This window comes from Ceratosolen solmsi, unplaced genomic scaffold, assembly GCF_000503995.2.
Source record: "Ceratosolen solmsi marchali unplaced genomic scaffold, CerSol_1.0 scaffold2, whole genome shotgun sequence".
Taxonomy (NCBI): domain Eukaryota; kingdom Metazoa; phylum Arthropoda; class Insecta; order Hymenoptera; family Agaonidae; genus Ceratosolen; species Ceratosolen solmsi.
The window spans coordinates 4,469,460-4,494,595 of record NW_011948422.1 but is presented as its reverse complement, the minus strand read 5'-3'; the positions used below and the strand labels follow the sequence as shown (position 1 = coordinate 4,494,595).

General features: G+C 28.9%; 1 long non-coding RNA gene across 1 annotated transcript; it reads left to right on the top strand.

Moving 5' to 3' along the window:
• The first annotated feature begins 19,973 nt into the window (after window positions 1-19,973).
• On the top strand, window positions 19,974-24,523 carry LOC105361851 (uncharacterized). Its single transcript, XR_912855.1, has 2 exons — window positions 19,974-20,167; window positions 24,260-24,523. It is a non-coding gene; the product is annotated as an uncharacterized LOC105361851 (long non-coding RNA).
• Window positions 24,524-25,136: the final 613 nt, after the last annotated feature.

Genomic DNA, 25,136 nt, shown 5'->3' with positions numbered 1-25,136 from the left:
GGTGAGATTGACAACGACGACCACGATCACGACCACGACCACGACCACGACCACGACCACGACCACGATGACGATGACGATGACGATGACGATGACGATGACGATGACGATGACGATGACGATGACGATGACGATGACGATGACGATGACGATGACGATGACGACGACGATGACGATGACGATGACGATGACGATGACGATGACGACCATCACGACACGTGAAACGTCAGCGATAACGTGACCTTTTCCTCAACGGATTCTATAGCCGACCTCACACGGTTACACATTTTATCGAGGCCACGCGACTCCTATGCTACGTGCCACTGAAATTTCCGCTGAGCTCGTATCTAAGGACAGTCGTATTGGTTTCTTCCCTTTCTCGCGTTTCGCATACGAATTCGATTCCTTTTCTTTTTTTTTTATTTACAGAGTGTAATTGTGTTGTTTCCTTGATTAACACGTCGTAAGTGCTTTTCAGCGCTGTTCCCAAATTATTCTTTTTTTTTTTTTTTTTCATTTTTACGAATTTTTTACGCAATCGACCGATCCATTTGCTTATTTTTGCCGATGGTGTATACCTATATGATTTTTTTTTTTTACATTAGCAGTGTTTTATTATTCGATTATCGACTTTGGGAATTTTCACATCGACAGACGTAAGCCATTACGAATTCTCATTATTTAAATTCAAATTATTAAATTTTCAATCACCAATGCTAAACGAAAGGTAATATGAGTAATCGCAACAGTTAAATATTGGTTAAGAATATTTAATTATATCTAATGCATTATATGCTACATAATTAAGGAAATAATTTTTTTTTTTTTTTTTGTTAAGATGGACTTCTTGATAAAAATGTTGTTACCTGTAAATTCTCTAACTAATAGGCTAGTTCATTATGTTAGAAGCCTTTTGTTATGGAAAATTTATAATATAAACGCAATAAATTATTTTTATCTGTTGTATCTATCCTTTAGATTTTCTTACATTTTTTAATAATATTTTTTATTTTTTTTTTTTTTTTTTTTTTTTTTTATTTTGAGATAAAGTTACTTTCTCGGTAATAAGTTTCAATATGTTAAGGACAGATTTAAACGTTCGGGAAAATGGCACGATTTAATTATGAACATATGCAGAGAAATAAATTATTTCGAAAGCAAATGTAATATAATGATAGCGGGTTTCGTGATTACAAAATTCCATAGAAAATATTATTTCCAGTGAGAAAAAGGATTGATGAAAGGATCGATATCACAATGATTCCTGCAATGAGTATACGGTAAAAGTTACATGCGGCTTTGGCAGAAATTATTTTATTTTTTTGTTTTTTGTTTTATATTCTTTATAGCGATTATATACCAAATACTTGCAGTGAATAATTATATAAAATTTTTTTCAACGTTATTTCAACAATTTTTCATTTCTAATTTTTAATAAATATTACGCTTCAATCGTATTATTCAATCGCTTAATTGAATTGACAGCTTGTTTATTAAATTAAACGTCAATTTTGATGTATAGATGTTTGTGTGGGTATAACGATATATGCACCATGAATTATACGTTAAGCTCTTTCTACCTGTTCGTTAAGTACTTGAATTACGAGCTAAAGACGTCTATTAATTATGAGGTGATTACCAGTTATTTCATTAATGAACGTACTTTATGGGTGTAAATATAGCATTTTTTATAGACATCTAAAATAAATAGTCTTTTATATAACTTGATATTTTACTTTCATCATTCAACGAGATGGAATAAATTCATCGGTATTTCAATATCAAAATGATGAACATGAAAATTAATAGGTTTTGATGATAAAAGTTATATCATTAGTACTTATCCATTTAATACTCTTTTTATAATAATATGAAAATAATATATACGTATGACAGAATTCACTATATATATTTTACTATTACAGTATATACGCACCATATATTACTTGTAGATTTTCAATTGCAAAGCCCTTATGGCAGGTATAAACAAATCAAAAGCTTAGTATATTCCAATTAAAAGACAAATACTACCACTATCGAACCCACTACGAGTATATTGATAATATAATTTTAAAAGATCTTGTGTATTTTAAGCCAAAAGATCCATTACATACCATTGCGTACTTTTCCCATACGGCGGGCATTATTACTTCCACAAACATAAACATATCATTGGAAATCTTTAACTACTGACGCGCGGTGGCCCTTATAACGGTCATGGGCTTTTGCAGCAATTTCACGCTTCTTAGCGCATACAATGAGCCAGAAAAAAAAAGAAAAAGAAAGAAGAAAAAAATTCCGAATCTTTTTCTCTAACTCAAGTCTTTCTTTCCTGCTTAGTTTTGCCGAGGATAAAGAGTAAGTGAGTACCTTTTCATGTACGAGCGATTTGTACGTTTCAGTTAATGAAATCCACGAAAACGCAATTATTTATCTCTTTCTCTCTCCTTGTCTTTTACGGCTAACAATAAGCATTGTATAAGAAGTAACGGATACATTATTATCACATAGATAAGTTGTGTTGAAAGCCTACCGCACATTTTGTCTTTCGTACGATGGAAATAATAAAAGTGATTTTCTTAGTTAGGAATTTTTGAAAATTTTTTTCCTCAACATTGTCGAGGAATTCTTTTATAAACGTATTAGCAGGAGCCTATATTTCCAACTTTATTAGTGTGATAATTGATTGTCCATATTAAAGTTTGCTTATATTATGTCCTTAAGCAATTGTGAATTACAAAAACTTACGATAAAGTAAATTAAATTTTTCGTTCTCATCGTTGAATAATATTTTATGAATTACTCATTAGTAATATCAAAATAATAATGGTATGGGAAACTGAGGTTGTCAAATATATATGTTTCGAGATTTTAAAAAATTTTCCCCTCATTTTCAAAAAATATTAAATGCTATTAATATATTGAGATTTTGTGATAAATGCATTTGTTAACGTATACATATATATATATATATATATTAATATTATATTTACTTGTTAATAAAACTAGCACATAAGTAATCTGTTAAAAAATTTATTATAAAATCATAATAATAATAAATTTTTGTTTTCGTTTTTAATAATTTATTATGTCGTAAAGTTTTAGTTACGAACATTGACATTAATGATATTATCATTTTTACAAGATTGTCCTTATTGTAATATCCATTATACGAAAATATTTTTTACACAAATCTCTTAAAAATATCAAAATTAAAATACTAATATTCTATGCTCAGTTATTTAAAACTACTAAGATATTCCAAAGTATTTTATCCAGTACTATTTAAATGCACAGTGACAGACGATAATAAAAACTATGTATTGAAAATATTTAAAATAAAAATTTATTAACTAAAATCAGAAATCCTTTATTATTTTGACTACGTGTTTATGAAAAGCATTTTAATCAATTATTAAAAATAAATATTATGAATGTACGAGTATAAGGAAGTAACGCGAGCGTTTGACAATCGGGTTTTTAATAAACAAATGTTAATAAACAGAAAATTTCGTTCATACATTATGACTTCCTACTTCAACGTAGATTGAAAAAGAAAGAAAAAAAAAGAGAGAAGAAGAAAAAACGAAAACTTGTATAATAAATAAAACAATTTCAATTTCAACCGCAGCGATTGTCCCAACAGAGAATATGATTGTGTTGCGTGATAAATCTACAAAAGCATCGTAAATAAAAATGGAACATATACACGATTCTTATACAAATACACAGATGTTCTACGCTGCTTAATTGTGAAACGAGTACCGGCAATTTTTCAGGCTTCAGAAGGCTTCAGAGCTCATTAAAGTCTTTTCACAAGTTCACTCGCTCATACAACAATTATCAGAATTATCGAATTAAAGCTGGCCTTGGAAAGGTATAGAAATACTGCATGAACGCGGTCAATAAAATAATGCTTTCGACTCCTTACAGGATCTGTCTTTCGTTCGCTCGCTCGCTCGCTCGCACAATAAATCTCCACGTATACGTATAATATACTGTCGTTTTCATGTCTATTCCATTAGTTCTTTTATTTCATAATTGTCAGTGTACAGCTCAGGGATAAAATACGATATCAGCAACTGCATAATTGCTCTACAATTATTTCTCAATATGGGCAAAGGCGATGAAAAACTTGGTATGCGATCGTGAAAATCGATATACTTGGTTAAACGGGTGCTATTACGGGTAATTACACGTGTTAAAAATTACGTGGCTACATTGTTGTAATCATGTGTGCTCTGCTTTATAATAATGATGATGAGCAACACTTTAAAACAATTATGTCAAATGATTGATGTAAATCGAATATGGAGTTAATTTACCTTAAAACTGATGGGTTAATTCGTTATTACGAAAAATTGCTGTCGAGTGTTTAGCTTGTAAATCCATCAAATCTGTCGATATCGTGTTTTTATTTGATAATTTATGATAAAGTATACATACATACACACGCACGCACACACACACGCACACCCACGCACGCGCACGCGCGCACATACACGCGTACGCACGCGCACGCACACACACACACACACACACACACACATATATATATATATATATATATATATATATATATATATATATATATCGAAAGGATATCGCTTATAAATAAAGCGCAGGTAGAAAAATTTTAATTTATAAAAATTTCTTGACAACTGATACATTTAAATCTTATAATTATATAAAGTATATAATGAATATTCATTAGATGATAAATTTGAGCGTATTTTTATCAAAATTTTTAAACATTTTATATCTACGAACTACTTTATGTTCATATTATGTATAAAATGTATGTAATTTATGTACATATGCAAGCAATCTATTTGACAAGTACTCTCATAGAAAAAAAAGTATTCTATAATCTCTATATAAAACACAAAATAATTATAAATATTTGAATCCTCATTGATATTTATCCACTCACAATCAAATATATTCTTTTGTGTATTCATATTTTAATGCTCTCTAATCCATGTTTGTTGATTTATATTTTTGTATGTAAAATAATACAAAAAATTTACTCCTATTTCAACTCTATACATTAACATGTTACTTTGTTCTAATTCTAAAATATGAGACCTTCAGTCTGTTTTATTTTACCGCATCAGAAAATCGTAAATCTATTCTTGCTACAAATAATACGTGCATCAAATGGTACTTAATTTTTTTTCTTTCTTTTTTTTTTTTTTAAATAATTTCAACGTGTATAGGGAGACTCGTTGACTAAGCTAACTTAAGCAGAAATTTTGTAAGTCAAAAATCATAAATTAATCCAGTCATGTACATAAATGCGTTATTTTCTTAACGATGACGCTTTCGTAGATTTTGAACAACAATAATTATGACCTATTCTTTGGGTGATTTGTAACTATTAATGCACTTTCACCTTGCAAAGACAGATAACTGCTTTGGCTATAATAAAATATAATTAACGATCAATGAAAATATTTCAGATCAAGTAGAACGAAAATTATAAATACGCCCGCATTTAAGACTACGTAATACTCAAATACTGACATTTTCAAAGATTTATTTTATAAATTTGACTAACGCACACACACACACACGCGCGCGCGCGCACACACACACACATATATATAAACAATATTTCTAATGAAATGTTCAGTCAAAATAGATTATAGTATTAGTCGTATTATTAATGATTTTTTAGTTTTAAAGAATAAAAATAAACTCAGGTTATGTATAATTTGCGCGAGATAACTTGTATCTCGGCAACAAATTATTTATAAAAGTACCGTAAAGGAATGAATAACGAGGTACTTAAATGTGTTTTTCAAACTTGAAAAAAAATCTTCGCCCGAAAAAATAATATTATCTTTCAGACGCATTTTTACACGTCAGCCTCATGATAATATAAACTGTCGGTAATTATAGACGGAAGAAGTTGCGAAAAGTCTACCATCCAAACATAAATTGCAAAGCCACTTTCCTTCGCGCATATTCGCGGAAAGAAACTAACGTCACTAATATCCCAATTGATGAGCGAATCGCAAATCAAACCCGCGTGGCTATCAAAAACCGCACTCCCGCATTCTCGACCCGTGCAAATGTGCGAACGAAGCCGGCTCGCTCGTATCGAGTGCCGGTCGAATATTTATCCAAGCGCATTCGCGAATTTATGATTTATGACACGGCCTCCCGCAGCTTTAATAGATCGATCCAGTCTAGTGTGTAAATATGTATGCGCGCGGCCCGCGCAAACGCACTCGTACGTCGAGCTGTTGTCCGCAAGTATTTGACAAAGCGAAAGATAAAAGGCTGCCGCGCTCGTTGCGCGCACGATGACCCGCGCGTAATTTGCTTCCATTATATCGATCGTCTCGTGCGCGGGAGATTTTTTTCTCCTCCCAGTCCGTCTCGACACTACACACATTAACGAGGCGAGGATTACGTAAGTCAACGATTGGCAGAGTCTCTGATCTCGATGGGTTTTATTGGAATCTGGGGATCGCTTCTCGGTATAGACAAAGTGCAGCTGATCAACCGTTCACGATTGATTCGCGGAATATAACGAACGTAACGCGGGTGTGTCTCGTTAATTCGGTCGGCAATGGTTAAGTGGAGTTTGAACTTCGGCTCGAGGCTTACGCGGAGCTTTCATCAATAGGTTTGCGCTCTGGCCTCGCGTACACTTTTCCTCGCGATCGGTATGTAAACAGCTCTTTAAGAATGTTATCATAACAAATTATTTTTAGATAATGCTTGTGTGGCTGCCTATGGATATTAATATACAAATAACGAATGATCGGAATGGACGAAGTTTTTATGTGAAAAGGCCTAGTGTTGTTGCTTGTTTATTTCAATGCCACTGAGAAGTTTCAGAAGGATTACTACAAGGGACATTTGACGACACAATCTTATAATAGCTTTTTAATAAAAAATATTTACTATTTAGCAGTATTAAAGTTAAATTTAATAAGAAGAGTTATATAGATTTAGAATAAATTTTCAAATAATGATATTCATTGATAGGGATATTTAATTGGATATTATCAAAAAAATATTTTAATTTTCAATGCATCGCATGCAAAATTAAACCGCAATTTATCATTAAAAAGTCTATTATATAAAAAATATATTTACTTAATTATGTGACTTTTTCTCTCGTTGTTGCTAAACTATGAAATACGTATTTTCTATATTTTCTGCCTTTATTCTTATAAATATAAATATTCTTATAAAGAAATAAGTTATTAACATGATTATTTTCAGGATATTTTTCATCTTCTAGTTTTGATTCTTACATTTAAAAATAAAGTAAATGTTTGATAATAATTGGGATTAACAGTGGTTAAATTAAGAATAAATTATTAGCAATAAATCTTTTTTTCTTATTATTGAATATAATTCATTCTTTCATAACATTAGTTAACTAGTACTAGTAACTTTACTACTATTAACTTTTGTTAATATTATTATTATTATTATTATTATTATTATTATTATTATTATTATTATTATTATTATTATTGTTATTATTATTATTCTTTATATACAAAAAATATATTACTAAGTCATTCGAAATTGTTAGTAAATTTTAAATATGTTTTGGACAAAAATGTGTTTCTGACTGGGTAGTGTAATTTTGATTTAAGTAAAATAAAAGAAAAAAAAAATTATTTCATAAGTCAAACGTAAATTTTCAATAAATGTGACAAAATTCTTTATTAATTTAAAAATTACACTTAAAAATTTAAATAATTAATCACTTATAATATAAAAAATTATACATTATTATTAAAATTAATTACTAATTTAATAAAACAATAAAAGACAAAAATTTACTACTATCAAAAATGATACTGAAATATACTTTGTATAAAAAAAAATAGTAATATATTATAATTATTGAAAATATAACATTAATGTTTAAAAGTACCATTATAAACAGTTTTTTTTTATATAAAAAAAAAAAAAATTAAACATTTGATAGATTTTCTTGAATTTTTTGCTTACTTGCAAAATTCTGTCTTTAATTATTAATCCAATAACGACATGTTAATAGACTTATGTTAATACATAAATAAATATTCGAAATAATTTTTACATATTCATAAATATGGTCGTTATAATGAATTTCTATATTTAATTTCAAATTCATATCATAGATTTAACATATATATATATATATATATAGATTTCATATAAATATAATAGAAGATATAATTTATATAAGTTATAAATGTAACATATATATTTGAATTTATTATGATGATAAACCAATATTAAAAGTTATTTATTTATAAACAATTGCTAATATACTTTTATAAATACTATAGGCTATCTATCTGCTTAAAACTTGTATACTTACTTGATTGATAATAAGTAATAATTCTTTTTCACAACACTTATACGACAAAAGCATAACTAAAATATAGCTTCTTCGTATCTTTATATCTTCAAGTTATCTAATTCAGTGGAATATGTATTTACAGAATTGTTTTAAATTTTAAATGATTTGAAATTATTCAAATGACAATGGAATTATACAATTGGATGAAGATGCTTTGCAATACATTTAAGAGAAAATTATTTAATAATTATTCTCTCTATTAATGATGTAAAATATTTGTAGTTAAAATATGAATTGATTATTATTTAACTACAACTTCAGTAATATTAGTCAGCTTCCTGGTTTTTATTACATTATATTTGATCTATGTTACGAAATCTGTACTGAATGTATATTATTATATCTCTCATTTATTTATAATATTTTTTATTAATAAATTAGATAATGAAAGTCTAAGGAATTTAAATGAGATTTCAATAATATTCAATAAAAAGTAAATAAATTCATGTTAATGAGTATTTAAATTGAAACTTGCCGGGAAATGTGCACACTGAATTGCTTCAATTTTCTTATATAAATTGCTCTCCATCCTTGTATGTCTTTTTCCATTCATTTATTTTTCTTTTTGATTCTCGTCAATCATCAACTCAAATTCTCGTTCATTTCTATTTCTTTTGATGTTCCCTTCGTATATCTATTATATATACATTTTTTTTGTCTGAAATCGAAACGCTATCAAAAAAGATGTTGGGCAAGTTTATAATTTTATCATTATATTAACAATAACTTGTCTGTTATATGTTACAGAATCTCTTTTTTAAACGTCAGCAAATATAAATAATTAGATAATTTATGTTAGAAATAATATAAAGTTCTGATATAAGAAATCTCTCTCTCTCTCTCTCTCTCTCTCTCTCTCTCGCTCCCTCTCACTCTCTGATACATCTTTTATAACGTATTTAAATTTTACTTTCACCCTTTAACCTTTAAAAACCATTTTACCCATGAATTGATTAAAAAAACAAATTTAATATATAATTAAAATTTATTTTGATTTCTAGATATGCGTGTAAGATATAAATATCAAAATTAAATTTTAATATGCTTAAAAATATTCAATGAATAAATCACATATATTAAATGAGTTACAGGATAAATTATAAAAATTTATAAAATTATATTATTAGATATAAATTAATATTATGATCGATATTATTGATTTTAATTAAAACAAGAAATTTTAATAATTATTTTAATTTCAAGATATATTTAGCACTGCATTACTAATTGCACATGAATCAAGAATAAAAAATTAATATTCTATTAAAGTCATATTAAAATAATTGTTTATAATGATATTTATAAAATATATAATATATAAATACCAAAATAACATAACGAGTACATAAATATAGAAGAATTTTATCTTAATTATTAAATTTTCTTTATGCGCGAATCAAAAAGTGATGAAATAAACATTTCTGTTTGAAGATTAACTATATTACTTAGCATAGCTAATGTATAATAAAAAAGATTAATCTTGCCAACAAGTATTGAAACAATTACATATAGGATCCATCTGCCGAAATTTCCATTTGAGAATATTTGTTAGATTCAAGGATAATTCCAAACATTGAAAATTAAAACGACTAAAAACTACTATACTAAATTCTATAAATATATGTTGCGTACAGAATTGAATTTTTATTCAATACGAACTGATCGATAACCCGTATTTTGTATAACACACGTAGCATACTCGTGGGTAATGTCATTGGGCTTCGTCGGCTATAAAATTGCAAGGGATTTATAAATAATTAATAACCTGCCGCCTTCTTGGCATTAACAAGCGCGTGACTACACTTGTCGACGCGTACACGAGAAAATGTCAGATGCGTATTGCATGCACACCTCGACAAACAGGAAAACGAAAAGGATAGAAATGTAGAGATGGCAACGTGAGGGGAAACACGGCGCTTAAAAGCCACCTATAATATACAAAATCATTACGCAAAAGCTTGAGTAATCATTCCCAAGTCTAACGACTATTAAATAATGATAGAGAAATGAGCTTATGTACGTAAGAGACGATACCAATATCTATTCACAAGATAAGTTTGACGACACGCTAATCTTACATGATTTTTACGGGATTAATTGACTGATTATACAAAGGGCTCTTATATCATAATAGTCAACGGTTTTTAATCACAAAGTGCTACTTTTTAAGTACAAAGACGATGCGAGTTTATTAAGAAAGAAGAAAGGGACTGGCTGTGTCGGTGTATTTCGGTGCTTTAGAAACGCACAAACAGATCTTATTCATTACTTTCAACACCTTTATAGTTTAAATACTAAAGCGCTCACCATAATTATTAACCATTGTGAGCAGAAACGTTATTAAAATATAAACATATTGAATTTATTCACGAAGCATTTTTACTTTCTTCGTTAATTATACATATTGGTTGACATTTCACTACGAGCATCTTATTTTACATCCCATTGTTGCTCCAAAATAACTTAGGCGCTTTTTAAACATTTTCATAAGTTTAATGTCTTTGAACTATTACAGTTAAATTGAGAGAATAAATTTATTTGAATAAATATTCAATGTTAAAAAAATGAATTTTCATTACGAGACTAAGAGAATTTTCAATACTCTTCTGATAAGTAACAAAGATTATTAAAAAGATTATCTACATATATAAACAATTTGTTGTTTATAAAATTCAATGTTATTTATAAAATTCTTGTCTGACCAGATCTAATTGTATTCTACTAAAGCTCGATTGACACTGTATTCTATCCAAATATTCCATCGAATAAACGGATATCAAAATTACTTATAAAAATAAACTTAGAAACTTACATTTTTGAGAATTAACTTATAAAAATAACAAATATTATCAAATCTATAAGCTCCCGTCTGCAAAATGAACAAATTCTATTCCTGCATTACAGAGTATACAAACGAAGCATCTATTTAAAGTCCTTTTTGTAGGTAAATAATTTAACGTATGAAGCAGGAAATCAGTAGGGTTAAAAAAAAAAAAAAAAAAAAAAAAAAAAAAAAAGAAGAAAGAGAAAAAGAAAACAAACCGTGTATTCTCAATACGTTCTCTTTGATACGGATAAACTCTCTTGAAAGCAATGTGAGGATATCCACTTGAATTCAGTGGCAATAGTAATAGCAGCACGTGTGCTCGATCCTCCGAAGTATGTTTGAAGAGTAGAGTATCCATTTTTCTTTTTCTCTTGGGATCTTAAACAGCAAGTTTAACCGAGAATAGTCCGAGCTAGATCTCACATATACAAAAGGCTCAAGAAGTTCATCGGCCACTTCACCGAATGGATATTACATGCAATTACTGCGGCTAAATTTCATGTGCATGCACGCGTATGTGTGCATGTAAATAAATGAACGCATTTACGTATGAACTTGCTTATATCTGTGAATTTGAATATTATGTGTGATTGTTTATGTTATAGGGAAACGTTGTAGTGTCAAATTTTATGTTCTAAACGAAAGTCAAATATTGTCTAGATTTTAATATATCGAATTATTGATAAAATAATAAAATAATTCTTATAAAATTAGTTTATTATATTAAAAATAAAAATATTTGTAATTTTAATATCAAATCATATCTCATTGTCTTAATGAAATCATTTTCTTACCGAATACATTTTTGACTATAAATATAAATATAATATTTAACCTTCCGTTGATATGAAATTTCTAAATATTACGTTTATATAAATGTTTAATAAATTATATAATTACATTTTTCATATTATTAAACGTTCGATTACAGAGATTATAAAGTTACAGTGAAGTCGAGTGCTTACAATGCAAAAATAATAATGACAGCTAATCGGAACGACAATTGGCAATTACATATGATCGATTAAAAAATCTGAGTGATTACCTCAGTGAGATAATTATTATATAAAAAACGACTACTAATTTAGATTATGAAGTTTTAACTTTTTATGACAAACCTTCTGTATATTTATTTTCATATTGCACGATTATTCATTGATACTTAGGTTTGATCGACAAGTTATCATTATATTAAACACAATTAAAAATTAGATAACACACTTACACATATACACACATGTACATCAATGCTGTGAATGAAAAAATGAACTGTGCACTGCATTAAGTTTATAGATATATAATGAATTTCACATATAAAAACCAATTTTTATAAATAATTCAATTGCGTAATTGGGCTTGATTAATTGAAATGTTTTTATAAAGTTTATTTATTCTTTAATTTTATTACTGATCTCAATGTTTTGCGTTGTAATTCCACGCAATTGAATTCAATCTTTCGTTTGCTTAGATTAGTATATACACATGTCAAAATTGTATAAGAGCCATATAATACTTTCCTTTTATATTATCAGTGAGTTCTGCAAGTAACTGATCTTAAATTAAGATAAAATAATGAATGCAATTTTCGCAAGAATTTTTATCTCGATTACTGGAAATTTATTTAAAAATAGATTGATTAAATGAAATACCTTGAATAAGAAATCATTCGATTTATTTAGTCAGTGAACTTTAAAACATATCATAAATTAGTAATGATGTAATATAAATAAATGTGATTAAAGACTTTGCATTAAAAAATGTTAATATCACTAATTGAATAATTTTATTAGATAACGTACTTGCTAAAAATAATTATATTATTTGATTTATATTATTTAATAATTATTTAAACAATATTTGTATTTACATATAACTACGTAACATTTATGTCAAATAGAGAAATTATTTAATATAATTACGATATGATTATGAAATGTGCTTATGTACTATTGATAATATAAGACAATTAATTGTTTTTTTTTTTTTTTTTTAATACTTATTTGATTATAATTTGGCAATGTCAACAATGAATTACGAACAAAGAAATTAAAAGTATATTAAGTTAAATAGAATCTCTTGAACACGTGCGAGTTTAAAATTTCAAAGTGAGTCTTCACGAGTGCCTAAGTAAATAATAAAAATTCATATATTACTGTAAATACTTATTATCGATGACAACAAAATAAAATCTATACGAGCTTCGTAAAGGCGTAACATGATATGAATTACAATAAACATTAATATTAATATTTTTTGATGGAAAAAAAAGTTTAGTTAATGATATGTCTCTAAGTACGTTGATAATATTAAATCGTATAAATTTGGAAGAGTTTTACCATGTGGTTGAGACTTTCTGTAATTTTTGTAAATAATGTTAACGTAAGCGCGTGTATACAATAACTATGATAAATGTATTTCAATTATATTTTTCATTTTGTATAATGCCAAAATGTGCTACAATAAACTACGTAGGCGAAATCTTTACATATTAATGTCACTCCCTTAAAACATTGTAGTGCCTAATTTATGAAGTTGTTTTAAAAAATAAAAAACAAAAAGGATGTTATTAATTAATATTTTCCAATAATTTATTTCATTCAAAAAAGCAAGAATGAATATTCCTTGTTCGTACAAAAATATCTTTTGTTCAATGAAAGTATTATCTTGTAGATACAATCATTCGGATACAATGATACAAGATAAACACATTTCTGACGAATCAGAATATTTTGAAATTATACGATAAAATTCAATATAAGCACACACATGCATATACATAAAAGAGAAAGACATCGATAGATTGGATATTTATTGTTATAATGTCAATGATGCTATATTATAGAAAGATAATAATATACAAGAAAATAAAGAAAGAAAAAAAATGTATTTATAAATGTATAAAAAGAGTATGGATCTTAAGAAATACGTGTTAAATTTCAGTTTACACAATTTTCGAGAATATACGTTGAAATAAAGAATAAAAATCTTGTTTAAATATAATAAGATTTCGCAATGTTATATTAAAGAACTATAATTACGAGCATATAATTAAAGAATTTTTAGCACACGCATAAGCTTCTAATATTGATGACCACTAACATTGATTACAAATAACAAAGAGAAAGTTCTAAAATTGTGTAAACAATAATAATTGTTAAAACATTCAAATACTGCCGAGCTATTATGTACATCTTCACATACTGACAATTGTAAATACCATTGCAGAGACGATATAATAACAGAAAATACGAATACCAAAGAGCTTTATGTCATAATTCATGTCATTCTAATGGGAGACGTCATATGTACAACATGTAGCATAAGTACAAAATAATATTTAATATAATCTTTTGCAAAGATCGTCTAGATCTCGCAAGCCTGGACGATAAAATCATATAACGTAGGTATATCGCGTAGCGTCCTTCGTGTATCCGAATTCCGACGGGATTGGCCAAGTAGCTGCGCTGAGAATTCGAAATCGGATTTCATTCGGCGTATTGTATAGGACGAGAAAAGAAAATGAGAAGGAAGACGAAACTACGATGACGGACGTTTCTTCCACTCTTTACTATCTCTTTCTAGTTATCTCTATATACTACCGGTTTTCGTGTATATTTGCCAGTGTGTAAAAGTATTTTACTACCTCAACATTTTTTAAGTCAAGTTTGAAAGTGAATGATTTTATAAAATGAAAAAAAAAATGATACGCTCGGCTGTATGTTTGTGAAGAAGATTTATCTTAATATATAATTAATTCACTTCGACATATAAATACTCGTGTTATTCAACAATTGTTGATCAATATTTATTGGCCGAGAAATCGAATTCTTTTTGATTGATAAAAATTCATCAACATTTGTATTAAAATCCCATGTATAATCGCCCGATGGGCTTTTAATAATAAAACAACCGAAGCTTTATTCGTAAATCCAATTAATTTTTTAATTTTCATCGCATACATTCACTATTCTAACAAAGACTATTAATTAATTTCTCAGTTACTTAAGCAATTAAAACTTTATTATAATACATTTTTCGATAATAGACGACTGATTGGAATCTCAGCTTCATTCTATTTATGAAATTTATTTACCGATGACTCGCTCCAACTACTCACTCCGATGAATTGTAAATTTGTGATTATTAAGTACGATGGGACTTGTTGTTTTTCGGCGCGTGCGCGTCTAATTTATGACGAGAAAGATGAAAAATCGAAGTGCCATCCTTCTCAAACGATTGCGCTACATGCTGCGCTGCCACAAAAGCAGTTATATCTTTTTACAAGAAATACGAGCTCAAAAATCAAACTCGCCCACGCGCATTGTGTTATATTCAATGGCGCGGCTTCCCGCAAAATCTCTTGAGATAAAACGCTTTATTACTTTTTTTCCTCTTTCCTTTCTTTGGAAAAGGCAGCAAGATGAATCAATCAATCACCGTAAGTACTCAATTTGGCGCAATCTTGATGGGAAATTAGCGTTTTGTTCTTGTAAAATCAATGTACATGAATCGTGAAAAATTCTTTCACAAAAAACTTTGATACGGAGGTTTGAAAATTTCTATAATTAACCACGTACTTTATTATTATCTGACGCCACAATTTTCTACAACATTGACACAAATCAACATTCATAATTATTTTAATAAGCAAATGAAATTACAATACCCATAAAATCAGATTTTTCAATGCTTTATTGATATATCAAAAGTGCAGGATAATTGAACGAATAAAGAAATTTTAGCTAGAACAAATAGAGTGTAATGATCAATTTTAATATACACGTAAATAATATTTCCTTATTTATTTGCAAAATAAATAAGAGGTTCATCGTGCTATTAAATATGAAAATTGCTCTTGCATTTTAATGTTGCAACATTTAAATTCTATTTATTCTGCAGACTCTAAACAAAGATGTTGTTTTTTCTTTCTTCTTGAAAATCTTCTTTTAAAACTATCCATCAATTTAACTTTAAATAATAAAATCTATTTTACATACAACAATGATATACGAACAATAAAATGGAATAAAAGAACGGTGTAAATAATATTTGATAGGTTTCATGTGGTATGTCGTTAGTCCTTTCTAAGCCGCAGTATTAAAGAATAAGCTGTGTCATTCATTTGTAATTTATTATCATGATTTATTTTCATAATGAGATATCGTGCAGTATTTTTTATATTTATTTAAATAGTTTTGTCCACTTGCTAAAAAAAAAAAATCACGTGCAAAAGAATTATTAGAGTTGGCTAATAATATTTATGTAATAAGAAATTACACAAATAAGAATTAATCTGCCCGTGGGCAATTACAGTGTGAGTATTTTAAAAAAAATTTTCTATATCGTATGCTTATTATTGATAAATAAAATATGATTTGTCTTTTATTTTTCAAATGTTTTTACTCTTTTTCACGACAATGGCATGATAGAAAATCCTTATAATAAGTAGGTGATTATTAAATATTGTGATGAAATATTGAAAAATTTTGTCCGTTACGATTCAAATTTCATATTTTGTAGTTTTATCGTGTAACGACATATTTTGAAAAATATTTATCACTCATTCGAATAATAATAACGTATTTCAATAAGAATTATCAAAAAAAAAATAAAGAAAAAAAAAAAAAAAAAAAAGAGGCTTTCATTATATAAGCATTAATATTTATTACATTACTTTTTTTTATAAATATTACATTTTTTTTGTTCTGATTTGTCAATTATTATGTAATTTAAATTTAATCGGAATACAATTTTTAATGATGAACTTTAGAATTACTAATACAGAAGTGAATAATTTTTTGTTATTTATTTGTACACTCAATCCAACAATGGCCGATAAATTTTACTTGAATTAAAATGCATAAAATCTTCTTTTCTTTAGTACCACGAAGCGGAATTCAAACAAAGAGTCATATAAGAGCCAACGAACGTTTATTTGTTGCGCTTGCACATTCGTGATCGGTCGCTCGATCATCATAATCGCTCAATTTTAAATGTAATTTGTGCGTAACCTTGTAGGGAGGAGAGGCCATACGAGATCCTGATTTCCTGTAACATTCAGCTCGCACCTCATAAAATATCAATTCTAAGCGTAAAAATGCTCGAGACGAAACTAACTGCCTTCCTCGCTCACTCCTTTATTCTTCATTATGCGAATAAAAGAAATGTGTGTCTGCGTTCCATTTTGTAAAAAATGTAATCGGACGATTTGTGCGATGCGACACATCTAATTGTCAAAAGCGATACGTGTGCGATCGTTTTTATTCCACAGGAGAAAGCAATAATTCTTGTGCGCGTTTTTCATTCGTAAATCGGACGTTTGCGATACTTTCAAGTGAAATACAGTAAGTATATAGTGTTTTATTGTCGAATCTCTCATCTTTTGTAATAAAAATTTTCACATTATTTATCATATTGCATTTAAATATAATACTCCAAAAGTACGAATGATGTATGAAAAGTTTATATAAATAGTATAATATCGTTTAAAATTAGATGAATTTGTGTAATGTGCTATAATAATACGACATTAAATCTTTTTCAATCGACGGTTCATATTAATTGGAAGATAAATGTTTCACTATTCGTATGCATTTTGTTGCAACAATTTATAAAATAATTTTATTTATCTTGAGAGAATTTTACAAAAATGATAGTAATAAAGTGTTTTAAAATATTAAAATTTTACAAGATGTTCATATAAAATAAAAATATATATTATTTTCATAAAAAGAAGGCAATAACATTTTATTAAAATTAAAATTGTAAAATCGAACGCTCTCATTTTATCAATAAAGATAATAATTTTAAATATCATTTAAAAGCACACATTTTATTTACATTTTTCCATTTAAAGTTTTATTAGCTTGCAATCATTATGTAATCCATTTAATTCATACACAAAATCTTAAACTATATAGAGGAACAAATGGCAAATCAAACTTGTCACCGAGTGGATATATCTTTTAGTTGCAACTTCTTGAGTACAAAGTGGATAGGAACACACTTTAGTGTCTTTTTTGTTTTTTTTCTGTTTTTTTTTTTTTTTTTGCACACTCGTCCTCATTCGTTTACATCTTTCTTTTTACAATATCCTGACTCTTCATAAACTTGTATTATTTGCCTTTAATTCGTTGAGAGTGTAGTGAAAAAAAAAATGCCGTAAGAGTGACTATAAATATAAAATAAACACATATGTAAAATATATTCAAAGGGCGAATTAAATATATCGTGTTAGGAGATAGATGGAGTATCGTCAAATTTATGAAATCCTGCTTTTTTTCTAATCGTATGTATGCACTGATATTATAGTAACATAAAAGCTTTAATTTTAAATGAAATTGTGCTTTAAATTAATCAACCAAACGATATACGTATAAATTGAAAAAGCATGTTTACGAATAAATAATTGATGTATTTCAGGAATATTTTTTTTTTGCTTTTGAAAGCTTATCGACCTCGATATCGATCGTAATTATTTATCTTTCAAAGTAAGATGTAGACAAATAAATTAGACCAAACGTTTATCAATTATACATCCCATAATTAGATAAGGAGGTAATTATAGTCACAGGCAAGGCGATAATTAAATTTATTATAATTAATCGGATGTTACCAAACACTTGGTAAATCATAATACTAATATGAATATTAAAAAATTAAATCCAATGGTTACTATATTTTTGTTTGGTCGGTTCGTTATTAAATTTTAGAAAAGTAAATTTCAGGAAAACTGTCGTATTTTAATTTAAAAAATTACTAGTCACTTGTTTATCATATATCATTAATTCAAAGTTGAAATATATTATCGATTCTTGATTCTTTATAAAAATTTATAAAATTTACGAGCATTGATTTACGAGGACGGAAGTATAGTAATCATTAGTTGTTAATTAAACTGTAATCGTAGATGAAATTGATGGGCGTTAAGTGCCTCTAATTGCCATCATAATATTATTTCTAAAGTAAATCTTTCAAAATAATTAGTATATCCAATCATTTCGTTCAAAATAATAAAATAAAAATAATGTCAACGTCTCTTTAAATATTTAACTTCCACCGATTACATACATCTCTTTCGAAACAGTAAAAAAAAAAAAAAAAAATCCCGTTATTCTCAGTAAACGCATTATGCGCAAATATTTTTGTTACAGAAAAGAAGACCTGTGCGAAAGTTTGCCATCATCGCAAAAAGCTCATCGCCGCTCGACACAATGACAGAAGGAAGACAGATATAGAGAGAACGAGAGAAGGAGGCCCTGGCCCAGGCAAACTTCCATTAACAGACCGGAGAAAAGGGAAAAAAGACAGAGAGATAGAAAAAGGGAGAAAGCAAGAAAGAAAACTGAAGTCGAACGAACGGCGAAGCGTCCTTACGAGCTATCCGAGACGCAGAGTAAAATAAAAATCCATAAAAACGTTCGCGAGCACATAAAAGAAAAGAGCAAAAAAGAAGTAGTAGCAAGTTGCCAGTGTCCCCCACCCGTACGATATCTCGCTCGCACGTAAAAACAATCGACTCCGTGAAAGCTCGTCGACAAAGGAGCCACTCTTTTCGCTTTGACCTCGATAGCGCGTACACAACCCCGAGTGAGAGACTCAAGGATTATTGGGACGATTATTGTATTATTCGTCGGCGACAAAGCCTAAGCGAATAGAACAGACGCAGTGGTAACGGATTCCCAATGAAGTAAATAGCAGCCCAGCAGCTGAATTTATCATTGATTTAGCCGCGAGTGATTTGAAAAGAGAGGAAAGAGATAATAAAGATATCACGTGGAGAATTTCCATGAACGAGGGAGCTTATGGGGTTTTATGCAAATGTGCGCATGGATGGCTGTTGGAAAAATTGTACAAGGCATTGTGATTATGGAAGCGGTGTAGTTGTTGACTGGCTGTTGAGGGTCGTAGTTGATGAACAATGGCTATTAGCGCGTAGCTGAAAAGCATTTGTGAACGTAATTATCTTTTTTATTCCTTTATATTTTGGTTGTGATACTTTGTTTGCGACACGTTGGATATAAATGATACGTTTGCAGAAATTATCAGTTTTATTTATAATCGTCGATTGGTATTTATCATGATTTTAAACGTTTCTTAGAAAATGCAGAAAAGTTCATTTAATACTAATTCTCTTATCGTAATGATTTTATATAATTACCATGTATTATTAAATTATTTCAAAGCAACAACGCAACGTTCGCTTCATTAAGTATTTACTAATTGCTTAGAGATTAAATTATCAAGCCGATTTTATCATTTATAATTTTATCTAGTTATTCAATAAAATGATTATTTCTAATATTTAGAATGAAGAGTTTAAAGTGAAGAGAAAAAGAAATAATAAAATTTATCGTATCATTAATTTCAATGAAGAAACTAAACTCGCACGAATCAACCCAATTAAAAAATATGGCAATAATTACGATAATATCTTTAAGCGACCAAAATTATTTAATTTGCGATTAAATACTGCGATGTAAAATATCAAATGTTTCATGAGATATAGAATTACATAATCTTCAAAATATTATAGCAATAATTTGAATACGTATATTTAAAAGAATATACTGTCTTCTTTAAAGTTTCTTTTGTTAGTCCGTGGAAATATATGAACATTAGAGCTCCTTTTGAATCTCCGTATAAAAATTCAATATATAGTACATTCTATAACTTATATTGTTTAGAACGTGAAAATGTGTTTAGTTAAATATCAATCAGCCTCACTAATGGTCCATTCATTCCTTAGATTATCTATAAGTTCCTTTACTTTCCATTGTATATAGATGTATTGAGTCATTATTACGTAGATTTGTCATCGGTGATTCAATAAACTACTCATCTCAAGTATACTACATAAATACGTACGAATAAGATGAAAGAGATGGCAATTTAAATTTAATCTATACTTAATTAAAATTTATTATCAAACTCCAGTTAAACAATAACTATAATAATTATATTATAATTAAAACTATTTTAATAACGTAGTATATAAAAAAATTGTCGTATCATTACGTGAACAAACTCTTTTGGTTTAGGTTTAAAATAGAATAAATGTGCTGAAAAGTAATTTTTTAAATGCCTCTATATATATGTATATATATATATATATATATAGTACTTTATAAAAATATTATACAATAAATGATGTTTTTTCTTTATTTGCCAAGAAAGATTTATAGAATTGAGGAGAAAGCGCTTATTTTGCAGGCATATTCCTTAGATAAAATAAATTACAATACGATTGCATCTATAGTTTTTCATTCAGGATATAGGCTTTGATCAAGCTTTGTGAGATACTTTTTGATATATGATAATAAAACACGTCTCAAAACTTGATACGTTGATTAGAAACGACTACTTTGCAAATGCTTATCTAAAAGTTTGCTTAAAAAAATAAGTAAAGTGGAAATTTATGTAATATATATATATATATATATAATATAATAATATATAATAATATATATATATATATATATATATGTATATATTGCTGCTTGTCGTTAAAATTATTATTTATTTAAAATTGAAGGTTAAATTAAATGTTGAATAAACAAAAAAGCGTGGCTATTATTATATCATGAAAAGTTTGTTTTACTATTGTCGAAATTACTTTTCAAAAGTTTACTTTTTTCTATTATTTTACTTTACTTAGGCGATAAAAGCTATACATAATATATATTATATACATATATATATATATATATATATATATATATATATATGTTCTGAATAAATCTGAAAATATCGGGCGTCGATGTTTAGCATTTCATTTCCAAATATTACGAGTACATTCTCGATGAAATCGATATTAATCTAGGCCACGCACTCTTTTCAATAAATAATATAAATTCGATCGATAAATATTTATCAACATCGAAAAGTTATTCACTGTAATTCATGTATATATATACATATATGTATATATATATATATATATATATAATTTATCATATATGTGAATTGTGATGCAAGAAATATTCCCAATATATAAAATATATAAGATATTAAGTATTACGAGAGCTCTAATTGGCCTTACGATATCTCAAAGAAGTGAAAAGTTTTTTAAACACACACGAAAAGACAAAAGAAAAATAAAGAGTCAAATACTCGTAAGCAACTGCTTTGTAAAAATTTTTAAAGGGCGTAGGTAGAATGATTGACACGTCTCTCTGATATCAATGGTATACTTGGCCGTATGGGCATGCCCGCAAGCATGTTTTCGAGTATAAATCTAGATATTCTCGTTAGTATTCCTACCGCTCGCACGGTATCATTTTTCAATCTGTCTTCTCTTCAGTTTCGCAGCCTCACGCAGCGTATAGAACAGCGTCGTCACTCGACACCCGCTGACAGAGGCTCAAAAAAAAGAAGTGCAGCCGAAAGGAGCCCGAGAGCAGTCAGCCGGACAAAACCGCCAAGCGCTTCTGTACGGGCGATTCTGTACGAGGATCCGCCCAGTTGCCGGGCATTAGGGCAAGGACGAGGGCTAATTTCATTGGTGGTGGTGTGCTCGCTGGCGTCGGCATCCGAGCCGAGATCGTCTCGTTTGCCGTTCGACTCGGTGTCCACCCATGCGCGAAGCATCGCGGCAAGGATGATCCAAGAGGGCTGCTCGATCAGCGCGCGGCCGACCAGCGAACTATTGCCGAGCCTTGTCATCCCAGGATCTTCTCATCGGAGGTAATTGAATGCCTCGAGACTCGGGGGCGGATTCTTTGCGGTCGTTTTGCTTGGGGACGCCTCGGCTCGTCAACGCTTTAAGAAAGTTGAACGCGACAGGCGGTCCGCCGATTGACTTCGCACTCCTGACATGTCCGCTCCTTTCCAATCTAGAGCATCTCCGTTTTATTTTCAAATCCAAGCATGAGAGTATCGATCCTTCAAGCTCGAATTTGCATCTTCATTTCGCGCTTTAAAAGCAACCGACTAGGCGACGCTCAGAAGTTCATCCATTCGCATTATTATTGTCGCTGTATTAATGTTTCATGAATAAATAATAGTATGAATAATTTGTAAGAGAAACATAATATAACGATGTTTATTAACAGAAAGTAATCTTGTAGAAGAGAATAATTTTCTATTGCTTAAATGACTTTTGCAATGGAGATGAAACGCTCGGCTCCGAGTCAATCAAACGCTCCAAGTTATAATTTCGTTCGTAAAAGTGATTGAATCTGGATGAAGAAATTAATTTTCAACTTTTCAATTAAAATTAAAAATTTATTTTTTTTTTTTTTTTTTTTTTTTTTTTTTGTTGGTCGAGGAAAGTGTATTGGATGGGACATCAATCATTATGGGATGTATTATATAATACGTGCATAGATGATGATACTCGACAATTATTATTTTATACGCTAATCAAATGAAAATAAAATTAAGGCAATTAAAATGAATGTGGCATTTCAATTTATAATTATTAAAATGCAATTTATCCTCAAATGCCAATAGAATGTTTCATTTGTTAAGCGTGTCTCAAGATATTGCTTATAATTTATATAATTATGTCTCATTAATTTCTTTATGATTTTAAACTGCATTATATATATATATATATATATATATATATATATATATATATATTAAATTAACGAGAAATCGATATCTATTGAACCAGACAGCTTAAATACATCGTACTCTATGCTAATTACTCCATTGAGCAAATGAACTTAAAAACTTTATACGAATGTATGATAAAAAAAAAAAAAGAATAAAAAATACGTGAACTCGACTATCGTTTAACATTAAGGTAAAATTATTATTATAAATATCGAACGATATCCCTTATCAATAATAAATTATAATCAACTACTTACATAATTTTTTGCTCGGTTATTAGAGATGAATATTATAACGTTGAACAAACGTACGAGTTAAGGCGGAATGATGTGACTTCCGTTCCCAACGAGAAACGGGCAAAAATAGATTACCCGTGTGTCAACAAAATCCTGATCTTCTCATTATAAGTACAAATGATTTAGTCACTAAGCGCGTCATGAACTCTGAGCGAAAATCCATACGGAAACGTGGCTGACGTTATTTTTCAGGGGCGATACGTGAAAAAATCTTGATAAAGCGAGAGGAATAGGCAAGGATGAGCAGCTGCGCATCGCATCGTTTGGCTGAGGTTGCCGTCGGCCTGGCGATCCTCCTCCTCCTGGCGCTACTCGTCGTACTCTGGACCGGATCGAGTGCCACCTCGGGCGAGCGGACACGTAATTTCGGTCACAACGCCTCCTCCAGCTTTCAGGACGACCAGGCGATATCGAGCAAGGATTTACTGCGAATGCAGGAGACTAGCGAAAATGACAGTAAGTCTGGTAATCTACGCCTTATTATATGCAGACCGTTTAAAATTAAAATAGACGGAGTCCTGATTAATTATCGCTGCTCATCTCGATTGAACGTTAAATGTTTGGCTTGTTGGGTTATATTGGTAAGTCCAGTTGGTGTGGACGACAACTCGAATGCACGGAGACGTGGATTCAACGAAATAATCTTTCATTGTAGGCTTAATTTCGTGTTAAATAACCATTGTACGCAACGATTATATTGATTATTTATCAATACTCAGAAGTATTCTTGAATGCCGATTCACGTTACGTATTATGCAATACAAAATAAAGGCAAAATTGCATTAAAAACTTTTTTAAGAATTTAGGAAACATATTTTACCAACATAATTTCAGTGAAATAAAATAGATTTAGTTAAAATATTCAACTAGAAATCTACTTTTATCATCAATCAATCCAATATAATTTTTCATGATTTTTAACAGAATATATACACAGACAGCTACGTCAAAATATCCCTTCGTGTGTTTCATTTTGCAAATATAGAATTAAATTTTTAGCAAAATGGCTTGAAAATGTTATTTTTATTGCTGAACGAGACTCTAGGCTATTTAAATGAAAAATATTTTA